At 31.9% G+C, this 14,140-nt stretch overlaps 3 long non-coding RNA genes across 5 annotated transcripts; 1 reads left to right on the forward strand and 2 right to left on the reverse strand.

The window, feature by feature from the left end:
* Positions 1–1,403: 1,403 nt before the first annotated feature.
* LOC139785332 (uncharacterized) lies at positions 1,404–4,193 on the forward strand. Of its 2 annotated transcripts, none has more exons than XR_011721896.1 (2): positions 1,404–1,798; positions 3,041–4,193. It is a non-coding gene; the product is annotated as an uncharacterized lncRNA (long non-coding RNA). The 2 variants fall into 2 exon arrangements; XR_011721897.1 differs by lacking the exon at positions 1,404–1,798 and adding an exon at positions 2,717–2,853.
* On the reverse strand, positions 1,792–2,590 carry LOC139785330 (uncharacterized). 2 transcript variants are annotated; one of them, XR_011721895.1, is made up of 3 exons: positions 2,466–2,590; positions 2,156–2,296; positions 1,792–2,049 (listed from the first exon to the last, which is right to left on the reverse strand). It is a non-coding gene; the product is annotated as an uncharacterized lncRNA (long non-coding RNA). The 2 variants fall into 2 exon arrangements; XR_011721894.1 differs by lacking the exon at positions 1,792–2,049 and having other exon boundaries at positions 2,131–2,296.
* Positions 4,194–10,867: 6,674 nt separating the features above from the next.
* Positions 10,868–11,731, reverse strand: LOC139785334 (uncharacterized). The gene is made up of 2 exons (XR_011721898.1): positions 11,112–11,731; positions 10,868–11,010 (listed from the first exon to the last, which is right to left on the reverse strand). It is a non-coding gene; the product is annotated as an uncharacterized lncRNA (long non-coding RNA).
* Positions 11,732–14,140: the final 2,409 nt, after the last annotated feature.

Below are 14,140 nucleotides of genomic sequence, written 5' to 3' on the forward strand. Positions count from 1 at the left end.
TGCTTTTGCCTTGTAGTTCTTTTAGTTTAATCATTAGTTTTAAGTTTAATACTTATGATGCAATATGTTTATCATGCTTCTATTTTCCTTTTCTGGGTCAATATTATGTTGCATTCTATGTCTTTGCTATATTGTATATTTGCCCTATAGCTTATGTTTGGGCATAATAAATAATTAATCAATCAATCAATCAATCTCTCTCTCTCTCTCTCTTTTTCTCTCTCTCTCTCTCTCTCTCCCCCTGCCTCCCTCCTTCCCTCCCTCCCTCTCTCTCTCCCTCTCTCTCTCTTTTCCTCCCTCCCTCCCTTTCTCCCTCCCCGTAAAATTCTATCCCTACTTCATATACAATCTTTTAAGATTCGGTCAATTAATTCCCGAAAAATTGTAAAAATTTCGGTACCGGCTTCCAAAAAGATCGGTAACGAAAAATTATACACTTTATAGCACTCCCCGGAAAATTCTACCTCTGTTTGATCTATAATTCTTTGAGATTTGGTCAATTATTTCCCGAAAAATTAGAAAAATTAAAAAAATCGGTTTCCAAAAAATCGGTAACGAAAAACTACACACTCTATAGCACTCCCCGGAAAATTCTACCCCTATTTTATATGGTTTTAATACAAATTCGGTCCAATAGTTTTTAAGTTAAAAACGCACAAACATACACCACCCGTAAGAATTATAAAAATTAAAAAAATCAGTTTCCAGAAAATCGGTAACAAAAAACTACACACTCTATAGCACTTTCCGGACAATTCTACCCCTATTTTATATACTTGTGGTAAAAATTCGGTCCAATAGTTTTTAAGTTAAAAACGCACAAACATACACCATCCGTAAGGATTTTATATAATAGTATAGATAATAGTATAGATATATAAATATATCATAAATATAACATCTATTTTTATTTAACTCATTGTCTCAGTTAGATACTTTTCTTTCGTAATATTAAATAAAAATAGGCTGATATATAAAAACCCAGATAGCCAAATCTGTTCGAACAAATAATGCCAAATACTTGCTACAAATTTTGGTTTCAGAAATGGTACAAATTTGCATCAAAATTTGTTTTATCAAATGTTGTCGACAAACTGCTAGCAAATACGTATCAAAACATGCGTACACAATTGACGCCAAATTGATACCAAATATCGAGCAAAGCTTAGTAGTACCTGATAACTAATTGGCATCAAATTGCCGCTAAAATGAGTTGACAAAACCTAACACCAAATTAATGCCAAATATTGAGCAAATTTTGGTGACAAAGCTTGAGAACAAATTGACGCCAAATACCGAGCAAAGCTTAGCAACTACCTGATAACAAATTGGCACCAAATTGCTGTTAAAGTTTGTTGACTAAACCTAACGCCAAATTGATGCCAAATATTGAGCAAATTTTGGTAACAAAACTTAAGAACAAATTGACGCCACATACCAAGCGATGTTTAGGGCGTTTCATTCAGATGGCGCGACACGTGAGTCGCCACTTTCAACGCGCCCCCACCTCCTTCCTCGCTCTTGTTCAGTGTCATGGCCGCTCTTGCTGCGTTTCTTCGGACGAGACGAGTACGTTTTCCTTCTTTCGTAACTGATTGAGCTAAGCGGCACGTATTCTGGAGACCAACCGAGCGAGATTCGAGTTCCCAAGGAGAGCTCACCGCCAGGAAAAGGAGAGCTTGAGGGAGGATTGAGGCGAGGAGTCCGGTCCAGCGAGCAGGGCCCTTCCGATATTCTCATTTGGGACGCCATATTGGAAGATCGACATTGATCGTGGTAGTACAAGGGGCTCTGCAAGGTTAATTCTCGTCTTAAGATCTGGAATTGCTCTCATTCTTGTGGCTCTGGTTTATATTCTAGCCCTAGAATTGATCTCGTAGACAAAAGCAGAGGCCCCCCTCTCTTTTCTTTTTTTTTTCTTTTCTTTTCTTACTTTGATTTCAATCAGTAATCCAGACTCTTTAATTCCGCCCTGTAAGATCTTGTTAATTCTCGTCTTGAGATCTTGGAATTGCTCTCATTCTTGTGGGTCTGGTTTATATTCTAGCCCTAATGTAATTTTAATATATGCATTACAATTTTACACTGTCAAATAATAAATAATATCGTTTGATAATAATAACAACAGTATAGATAATAGTAACAATTTTATTACTTGACTTATTTCATTCTATTTTTGACAACTCGTATATACATTAATTGTGGCTAAGGTCTATACTATGTCATAGTGTAGATCTTAGCTACATTTCTGGCAAGTCAGTCCAAAGTATGCGGCTTTGTTCTCTATCCTTTTTATCTGTAACAATTTTATTTCTTTTTATTTTTTAATTATTTTTTATGTATTATCTCTTATGTATCAGGTTTCTGAAGAAGACTAAGTATATAAAGTCGAAACGTAAAACGTTAATTGTATTTAAAATTTGTTTAATTAAACGAGATTTTGTTTTTAAATTTAAATTGATGACCTTTTTATAACTCGAGAAAATCAGCCAGCCTTCCATCCTATAAGTTTATTTTGTACTGTTAGTTTAATTAATTTAGTTATATTTTTTTCCATTAACATTCTATTTGTTATAGTGATTGTGCAGTAGAAAATCTGAAAAAATAAATGTTTTTAAAAAGTAAAGATAGTATATATTTTGAAATCTATGTATTTTATGTAAACATAACATTTAAATTTATTTGCAGTTTATTTTAGAACATGCCAAAAAACACCGTTTCATAAGCTTTCTAAGAAAGTTAAAAGGCAGAAAGTGAATGTTGAAGTTGTAGAAGAACTCAATTCAACAGATTCTTTAATTGAATTCGATCAGTCGCATATTCAGCAAGCACATGCTTCCGTTAAAAGCCAAAGTTCCGTAATACCAGATTTTCTTTATAATCAAAAAGAATCTGAACTTTCTCATTATTCTTAACTTTTTCATCATTCTGAACTTCCTCACCATTCTGAATTTTCTAATAATTCTGATCATTTTGAGTACTCTGAACATTTTGATTTCGAAAATAACGATAATTATAGAGATATATTTAACATTAACAGACACACCGGCAACAATAACGAGGCTCATTCAGATGACAACGATGATAATTCTGAAAACTGCGAGAATAGTGATGAGAATAAAAAATATTCGAAATGTTTCGTGAAAACAAGAGTTATAAAGAAGAGTTATAAGAGTATAAAGAGTTATACTCTTATAGTCTTAAAGAAGAGTTATAAGAGTATAAAGAATATGTAATATTATGTAATAAAATGTTTCATTCTACTTGCCGTTTGAATCTGATTAAGGCAAAATTGTAATATTAGTTTGAAATAGAAACAATTTAAAACAATTTAAAATACAAGGGAAATGCTTTAGTTTTATAACTATCATATTCTTGCAATATTAAAAATTTTACATATTCTTTCTTTGATTAAAATATTTCTCAAAATAATCTTGGAACTGTTGATGAAATATCGTGTATTTTTTTATCTGTAAAAATTTAAAGTTTTGTTTGAATAGTTTAAAAGTTTTGTTTGAACGGTTTAAAAGTTTTGTTTGAACAGTTTTTTTCTGCTGTATATTAATTTCTATTACATCAAACACTAAAAAATTCACTTCGGTTGCTTGCACCTAAATGATGTATATTATTCTTTTGTTATTTCTTTCTGACAACAGTACTGCATTATTCCATCGTAATCGACGAACTATGCACATTGTAAACATTTGTTTATTTCAATTTTGCATTCTTGCAAATAATAAATCGTGTTTCAAGTTTGAACTAGTTGTTTAAATATGCACGGTAGTTATTATTGTATGATTAAAGAAAGGAAAGTTAGTAGTATTAGGCTTATAAGAATATTGTTTTAGATGCATTTTCATAGAAATTATACTCGTGTTTTCAGTAAGATTCTATAAATCCTTCTTATACCGGCCAATGCATTATCTGCGCACGGAGTATGTGTTCCAGGCATTATATAAGATTCTCGAGTGTTTACAAATATTGTATGTGCTGTTGACAAAGTTAAATGTTTGCATATGTCAGTAAATTCACATTGTATAACATTTACTGTAATTAATATATAATTAATTATTTTATTGCCACCGTTAGATTTTATAAATGTCTTATAATGTTTTATAAATATAAAGATTTCTTTTAACATATGTATAAAATAATTTATTGTAAATCAATAAAAAATTATATGCTTTTTATAATTTAATGCTTTTAATTTTCCCTAAAAAAATATATTTTAGTATTTATTAATGGCTACGTAACAAGGCTTGCTGCAATTTGGCGTCAAGCTGTGTCATCAAGATTTGCTCTGTATTTGGTGCCAATTTGCTGTTAAGTATTGTTCTCAAATCTTGTTTGATATTTGATATCAATTTGGCGTTGGGTTTTGTCAACAAACTTTGATAGCAATTTGTCAACAATTTGCTGTTAGATTGCTGGCAAGCTTTGCTCGGTATTTGGTGTCAATTTGGCGTCAAGTTCTTTTGTCAAGGTTTGCTCGCAATTTGGCACAAATTTGCTGTCAAGCTTTTGTTGGCAAGCCTTGTTCACAATATGGCGCAAATTTGCCGTTGAACTTTTGCTGTCCTGTTTTGCTCGATATTTGGCGTCAATTTGGTGTCAAGTCATGTACACAAGCTTTGCTAGCAAAACACAAGCGTATTGCAGACACAGATCGCACCGAATTTGTCGACAAGTTTTGCGCGTATTTGGTGTCAAATTGGTTACAATTTGCTGACAAATTGTTTACTGGGAATATTTTATATAGTTATATAAATATATCAGCCTATTTTTATTTAACTCATTGTCTCAGTTAGATACTTTTCTTTCGTAATATTAAATACTACTACATGCATACTACTACATGTGTTATTGTTAACATACATTAATAACTTTTATATGTACTTACCGATTACAATATAGCAAAACTGCAACCGTGTGTTTGCATTTTGCACTCATCCCTGCTTTGCAACTACATTTTGCGGATGATATTTTCCCTGGTTTTAATATCACTATGTTTATTTCGTGAGGTGCACCTTTAACATCTGACATTTGAAGGCATTATGCAGTTAAATGCCATTTGTCATCATCTTGAGAGGTTATCCCGCATGTTAATAAATGTCCAAAGCACAACAAAATTTTCTCATTCCATGAAATTCCTTGAGGAAGGGGTGCACTGTGCAAATGCACATATTTCTTTTATATTTAAGTACATATTTTTATCACACGCGTTTAAAAGGCACGATAAACCACCTCAGATCATATGTTTGCGTACAATTTTCAGGAATAGGCCAGCCATCTTTGCCTTGTGACGTCACGGCTACGTCACGAGTGAAAATCCCAATATTAGAAACCTCCATAAATCCTTTTGCAACGAGATCCGGTGTTCTTAGAGGCAATCGATACAAATTTTAGTCATAAGTCGGCCATCTTGGATCGCCATTACGTGAATTGCAACCTATCACACCAGATTTGAGATAAGTGACCTTAAAAATCCCTGTCGATCCATTTTCAAACAAATCCCCGAGAAAAAATGATTAGATATAATCACATATGATTATATAAAATCGACATTAGATATAATTAGATATAAAAAATGGCCCGATATAATTGTATATAATTGTATATAATTATATATAACCACATATAATTATATAACCATATATGGTTATATATAATTGTATGTGGTTATATGTAATTATATACAATTATATCGGGCCATTTTTTATATCTAATTATATCTAATGTCGATTTTATATATAATTATATGTGATTATATCTAACATAATAAATATTTTATATATATTAAAAAAGAATTCTGTTAACTTCGATTAAGGAATAAAGCATTGATAAATTTAGTGTATATTTTTTCAAAAGCTAGAATCAAAAGTGAAATGATTTACCCGAGAAAAAATGATTAGATATAATCACATATGATTATATAAAATCGACATTAGATATAATTAGATATAAAAAATGGCCCGATATAATTGTATATAATTGTATATAATTATATATAACCACATATAATTATATATAACCATATATGGTTATATATAATTGTATGTGGTTATATGTAATTATATACAATTATATCGGGCCATTTTTTATATCTAATTATATCTAATGTCGATTTTATATATAATCAGATGTGATTATATCTAACATAATAAATATTTTATATATATTAAAAAAGAATTTTGTTAACTTCGATTAAGGAATAAAGCATTGATAAATTTAGTGTATATTTTTTCAAAAGCTAGAATCAAAAGTGAAATGATTTACATATAACTTGGCGCTGCTTGGCGTGAGATACTGCCGTGTCTCTTGATATCATTCTTATACCATTGTTTGTCAAATTTTAAATACGAGAAATAAATCCTATCGGATGCCATCTATCGGATAATCCGAATTTAAGTTTATATATGGTTATATATAATCATATATAATCTACATGGATAAATGCTTAATTCTTATATATATACTTTATATATAAATTATATGAACTTATATATAATCATGTCAAAATGTATGTGAAACTTTTTATATAATATATATTCGATAGGATTCGTTTCTCGTATTTAAAATTTGACGGACAGTGGTATAAAAACGGTATCAAGAGACATGGCACTGTCTCATGTCAAACAGTGCCAAGTTGTAATATATGGAATAAATTATTTTACTTTTGATTCTATAGCCTTTGAAAAAATATACATCTTAATTTATCAATGCTTTATTATCGAAGTTAACAGTTCTTTTCCAATATATATTGACACTGGCTGCGTTCGGGGAGCGCGCTATTAGCGCTATTTGCTTATTCTATCCTTGTTCTACACTTGATGAGCGATAAAGATAGAATGATGCAATAGCGCTAATAGCGCGCTCCTCGAACGCAGCCTATATATGGTCATATATGATTATATATGATTATATATAATTATATATAATCATATAGAGACAAAATTCATATATAATTGCATTATATATAATCATATATATTTATATATAATTATATATAATTTTTTTTTCCCGGGCAAGTTCCATACGCACACATGACCTGCAATATTATTTTATAATACTGAATTATATAATATTATGTAACGAATTTTTGAATTTAATATCTATAATATATATAAAAACGATTCAAATAAATTTTTAAATTTAGGATTAAATATCTGCAGCATATATGATGACTTGCGAATCTATATCTATACAGATATAGTGCTATATCTGGTTGTACATAGGACAAGATTAGTCACATTAATATATCTGGCTATATATGACTTCATATATAGTTGTATATAATGCTATATCTAGTTATATGTAGGGTGCACTACTCATATATCATTATATATCATTATATCTGGCTTCACATACATTTATATACGATTAGATATGGTGCTATATCTGGTTGTATATAGCGCCAAATTAGTCACATTAATATATCTGGCTATATATGACTGCATATATAGTTGTATATAATGCTATATCTAGTTATATGTAGGGTGCACTACTCATATATCATTTTATCTGGCTTCACATATATTTATATACGATTAGATATGGTGCTATATCTGGTTGTACATAGGACAAGATTAGTCATATTAATATATCCGGCTATATATGACTGCATATATAGTTGTATATAATACTATATCTAGTTATATGTCGGGTGCAGTACTCACATATCAACATATCTGGCTTCACATACATTTATATACGATTAGATATGGTGCTATATCTGGTTGTATATAGCGCCAGATTAGTCACATAAATATATCTGGCTATATATGACTGCATATATAGTTGTATATAATGCTATATCTAATTATATGTAGGGTGCACTATCATATATCATTTTATCTGGCTTCACATACATTTATATACAATTAGATATGGTGCTATATCTGGTTGTACATAGGACAAGATTAGTCACATTAATATATCTGGCTATATATGACTGCATATATAGTTTTATATAATACTATATCTAGTTATATGTCGGGTGCAGTACTCACATATCATCATATTTGGCTTCACATACATTTATATACGATTAGATATGGTACTATATCTGGTTGTATATAGCGCCAGATTAGTCACATAAATATATCTGGCTATATATGACTGCATATATAGTTGTATATAATACTATAACTAGTTATATGTAGAGTGCACTACTCACATATCATTATATCTGGCTTCACATAAAATTATATACATTTATATACAAGTAGATATGGTGCTATATCTGGTTGTATGTGGGACCACAGATTGCACATGTGGCCATGTATAATTAGATATGACCCCATATAAAAAAATATATAATTATATATAATTATATATATTCCAGATATAATTATATATGATTATATCTAATCATTTTTTCCCGGGTCTGGTGTTTTTTAAGGCTTTTACATCAAATTTTGACGAAAAGTCGGCCATCTTGGATCCGCCATTTTGTGATTTGGAACCTATCACACCAGATTTGAGAGAAGTGACGTTCAAAATCCCTGTCGATAAATTTTCAAACAAATCTGGTGTTTTTAAAGGCATTGACATCAAATTTTGACGAAAAGTCGGCCATCTTGGACCCGGCATCTTGATTTTTGCAGATGTGCATACGGCTTTTAAAAGTTTTCAGTTCGAGCTTCAAAATAAGCCCTTATACGAATTTATTTGTCGCTGAACATTTTGGCGGCAGCACTGAGCCGGTTGATTGATCAAAAATTTTGAGTTTATGGCCGCCATATTGACGTCGCCATCTTGATTTTTGCTAAGGCGCATATGGCTTTTTGTAGCTCTTTGTTCAAGCTTTAAATTGAGACCTCATACGTATTTTTTCGTCGCTTTAAATTTTGGCCGCAGCACTTATCCGGTTGACGTGGAACGTCCCATATATATATTATATATATATATATATATATATTTTTTTTTTTTTTTTTTTTTTGGATGTGTTGTAAAAGTCATGTCCCAGAATAATGATGAAAAAATTACTAACAAACAAAGTTGGTAATTGAAATGGTTGTGCTCCTTATGTCTCGCTTAAATATACCAAAGTTTGCCTTAATATTATATAAGAAATAGCTGTATTGTTATATGTGTAACAATATACAAGGTAGTTCATTTTAATTAATTCACTCAAATTTCAAAAGTCGTAAGTTTAAGAAAGAAACTTTTTAGACAAAAGTTGTTCAGTGTTGAGAGGGTCATTTGAGGATGACCTTTGTTTGACCTTGGGTCAAGGTTAAAGCACTATTTCAAGGTTAGGTTAGGTCGACTTAATTTTTCTAAATAGAACCCCCTATTCTTTATCACATATTCTTGTAGCTTGTAGCTGATGTTGAAACGTTTTCAAAACGCTGTAATAAAGCTCTCTTTCGTCAAGAATTTTCTGATATTTTAAATTTTGTCATATTTTTTATTATAAAATATAAAATATCTCATAAAGGATTCACTTTTCGATGACTTTACCTTTTGATACTTTTAGGAGCTGCACACAATGAAAGAAATAAGGAACAGGGAACAGGGAATAGGGGAACAGCTTAATATTAATATATGCATTATTATGTACATGGCATATAAAATATAGAATAAAATTTGATTACTGTTCCTTAGCACTATTCCTCTGTTCGTCTATTCTGTGTTAAGGGGTTACATCACCCAGACGTGTTAAAAAATAAGGCTTATTTTTGGAATTTTTTTCTCCGCTACTAATAAAGCAATCGAAAAATCGTTTAAAGGGTTTATTCTACATATAATCAGGTATACAAAACAATTTTTTTTAATTTAAAATACAAAATGGCGGCGTGGCAGCAGGTCGAACGCGGACGCTTCTTTTCCATGGTGGGCAGCATAACAATTTTTAAACAGCACCTAGGACAAAATAAAAATTATTTTCGTTATCTACATTAGTTTTTCTACGGCGGTACACAAGATTATTATAAAATATTGATTTTTCGCAAAATAGCACCAGTTTGAAATTTCCCGGAAAATTTTTTTTTTCAAATTGATGTTATTTTGCGAAAAATCAATATTTTATAATAATCTTGTGTACCGCCGTAGAAAAACTAATGTAGATAACGAAAAAATTTTTTATTTTGTCCTAGGTGCTGTTTAAAAATTGTTTAGCTGCCCACCATGGAAAAAAAGCGTCTGCGTTCGACCTGCTGCCACGCCGCCATTTTGTATTTTAAATTGAAAAAAAATTGTTTTGTATACCTGATTATATGTAGAATAAACCCTTTAAACGATTTTTCGATTGCTTTATTAGTAACGGAGAAAAAAATTCCAAAAATAAGCCTTATTTTTTAACACGTCTGGGTGATGTAACCCCTTAATAAATTACATATGTTAATGAATTTCATATATTAATGATAAACTGTTCCCTATTCCCCATTCCCTATTCCTTATTCCTTTTATTGTGCGCAGCCCCTTATACGTAGAATAATAAGAATCAATTATTGTAAATTTAAATTATTATTAGTATTCACGTTGTTACTCGCGTGGAGAAATATTAGGAGGAGCGCTTTATAAAATAGCAACGGCTACGCACGAATGTCGCTCATGTATAGCCGTTGTTATTCTCACTCCTTCCAATGCCTCGCCACGCACCTAACAAAACGTAGTTGGACTGCTCCTTCTCGTCGAATCGCACAGACGTATCCTGATTCGCGTATCTGTGTTAAGTAATTTCTCATTAATTATTAAGAAACTTACAATTAATATGATAAAGGATTTTTCGATCCAGTTTTACCCGCTCTACCTACCCACGAACAATGGTCCGCATATTACATATATGATACTAAAATATATTAAAATATTTTTGAAATACATGTATAGGTACCTCTCTTTCTTTGTCCCTTCTCTCTCTCTCTCTCTCTCTCTCTCTCTCTCTCTCTCTCTCTCTCTCTCGCTCGCTCGCTCGCTCGCTCGCTCTGGAGGTCTTTTTTCCTCTCTCTTTCCTCTTCCTCTCTTATTTGTCTTCCTTAATATTAAGGAAAAAATATCTATAATAATCTGTAATCGAAACCAAATATACATACATACATGCATACTTACATAATGCATACATGTATACATAAGTATAATATATGTTAAAATATTTTTGGAATATATACCTCTTTTTGTATCCCTTTCCGTTCTCTCTCTCTCTCTCTCTCTCTCTCTCTCTCTCTCTCTCTCTCTCTCTCTCTCTCTCTCTCTCTCTCTCTGTTGAAAAATTCTCTCTTGAAACTTTTTCTGTAACCTCGCACTGTCAAACGCGAAACAAATTTGACCTTTTGACACGCATTGACAAGCCGTTAACACTCAAGCGAGATAACTAACCAACATCCATTAAATATCAATTTCACTCTTATGATAATTTCGAGATTCGATCTGCATATAATCGAGATAACTAATCAGCATCAAGGAATGTGAGCGTGTGAATGTGGTTACACTGATTGCACTGACCAGAATGGTATAAACGCGTTTTGAGGGACAAACTGGCTTTGCGTGTGTGAATGCAAACGCGTGTCTGTGTGACTGAAATCTGAACTTCTTGCTGAGATCTCGCCAAAAAAATTCACATTTTTGACATGTGAGATTTCGAGATCTCAGTATTGACTGCACCAATCTTAATCAGATTGGTCGCAATCGAAAGCTCGTATCAATGTTATATTAGAAAACTGTCGTCAGATTTTCGATCGCAGTTTTCTTTCTTGAGATATTTGATTCGGAAAATCAATCGGCCCGAAAACTCCGGATAAGCTACTTAGTAGCGTCAAATGCTAGCTCTCTCTTTATGTACTTGGCGTCGCGACCTAGAACTTGGCTATCGCGTCGCTTGATTATGACATATTCAATTTTTGTACATAATAAAAAGAATATGCATAATGTTTTATGCAATGAATGAAATCATATATGCATATTGCTAAAACATTTTTTATAGACTCATATGTATATTGTAACTATAAGTTTTCTAATTTATGTAGAAAAAAATGTTTTATTTAACAATTGAAATTATTGACGTCAAAGAATTTATTAAGGTTATAAGTGCATTGAAATTATAATTTTTTATTATTTATGTCGTCTGTCTGATAATATGCAACGATTATCACTCTTGATATTTAGATCAGAAAAGAATTTCGAAAATAATCGTTTCATTGCATATATTGGGATCTGACATTCGTCGCCATGACATCTGGTGGTCGAAAGTGAAAACACTGGACGGTTACGGATCTCGTGGCATTGTACAGGCTTGACATGCGGTCGTACTGGCTTTGCGTTACTGGCTTTGTATTTTTATTAATATGGAATTTTCTCCGCGTTGTAAATCTACGAGCAGAATTAAGTGTTCAGTTCGCGGTTGTAAAAGTAAGGTTGATCGTAATTTGAATGTTCGATTTCATCTCTCGAAAATTTAATTTGGCAGTTGGATTTTTTATTTTATTTCACATAATAAGTAATAGCAAGTAGTTTATTAAAATGTTAAACCACAATATCATCTTATATCAACTTTTAAAATAAACTTTATCACATTAACATGTTAACCCTTACGAAAAAGTAGTACTAGCAATCAGTACTCAGTACTGAGTGATCAGTACTCGTAGTATTGAGAGTATTAGTATGTTAATACTCATGAATACTGCAGAATGGTCAGTACTGTGTCTGTCAGTGCTTACAGTACTGGCAGTACTACAAGCAATAATACTCATTAGTACTTCAAAGTATTGAAGTGGTCAGTACTTTATCAGATTAATATTCGGAGTACTATCATGATAGATGATAGTACTGCCAGTACTGTAAGAACTAATAGGCACAGTACTGACCATTCTGCAATATTCATGAGTATTAACATACTAATACTGTCAATACTACGAGTACTGATCACTCAGTACTGAGTACTGATTGCTAGTACTACTTTTTCGTAACGTATCTTGGAAATATTAAATTAATAAAATACTAAATTAACACACTAAACTATCAATATGACGTTATTTTGATATCATCTTGACTTTTTGTTCTGCTTGGATGGTACTGCGCAAGTAGGGAAGAGTGGGCTCCCTTGAGCCACGGGGTCCAATGTGACAGCGCGAGTTTTCTGTATTAACGTTCTGCAAAATAGTGACGGTGGGTATGAAAACTTTCGTTTTCAAAACATATAACATCCATCAAAAAATTATGCCGAAATAAGCATATATACTTTAGTTAAAGGCAGATATGTAATTGGAGCCTTGCAAAGTAAATTTTTACTTGTCATAACTTTTTGATATGTATATAATATGGATTTCTAGGGATTCTACAGTTAAAAAAAATTCATAAGACGTTCGTCGGAATCTAGGTTCAATACCAACGTGCGCACAAAAACGTTTAATTGTTCTGTATCTGAAATATTTACGATAAATAATATCGATGTTCAGTGGGGTCCAATGTGACGCAGGTTGATGGGGTCCTCTGTGCCACGCTTACAGAACTACCTAACCTACCTACGTGACAGCGCGAGTTTCCGTAGTGTGTTTCGATCGCGGAATAGTAAATGTTAGTGCCTAAATATTCTTATAAAATGAAATAATTTCCATCGATAATCATATCCACACTTTCATTTTCTCTTTTTTTCACCCTTTAGTTACAGATCACATGTAATCGAGTCGCTGTGAGGCAATATTCGTTGATCTCTGCTAGGTTACGACATAAAGTGAGGTTATAGGACTTTGTTTCAGTTTTCAATTTCTTAGGTCATCTGATGAAACAAATATGACACGATTATTGATAAATTGGTTCTCTAGCACAGTCTTGGTTTTTCCTTTTTGTAGAGAGAAGAGTTAATAGACTACGTGTCACAGGGTACCCTACCTTTCACATTACATGTCACAGTGTACCCTACGCTATGGCTCAATCGACCCCACGCGTGGGGTCCACTGTGACAAACGCAGCATTTCGAAATATCATTATTTTTGCAAAATATTTTTGAAAATTTACTTCTTAAATCATTTACAAACAAAGTTTATTATATTAAACATCGAATAGTCTCATTTATATTATAATGAAGTTATTAAAAACCATTTTTAATGTGATTTGAAAAAACGTGGTTCAAGGGTGCCCACTCTCCCCTACTGCGCCTGTACCACACGTTAGTATCCCACGAGTATTCGATAAGTACTAAAAG

The sequence above is a fragment of the Temnothorax nylanderi genome, unplaced genomic scaffold (assembly GCF_030848795.1).
Source record: "Temnothorax nylanderi isolate EJ_2023f unplaced genomic scaffold, tnyl_v1.0 TNYL_tig0781_pilon, whole genome shotgun sequence".
In the NCBI taxonomy this organism is placed as follows: domain Eukaryota; kingdom Metazoa; phylum Arthropoda; class Insecta; order Hymenoptera; family Formicidae; genus Temnothorax; species Temnothorax nylanderi.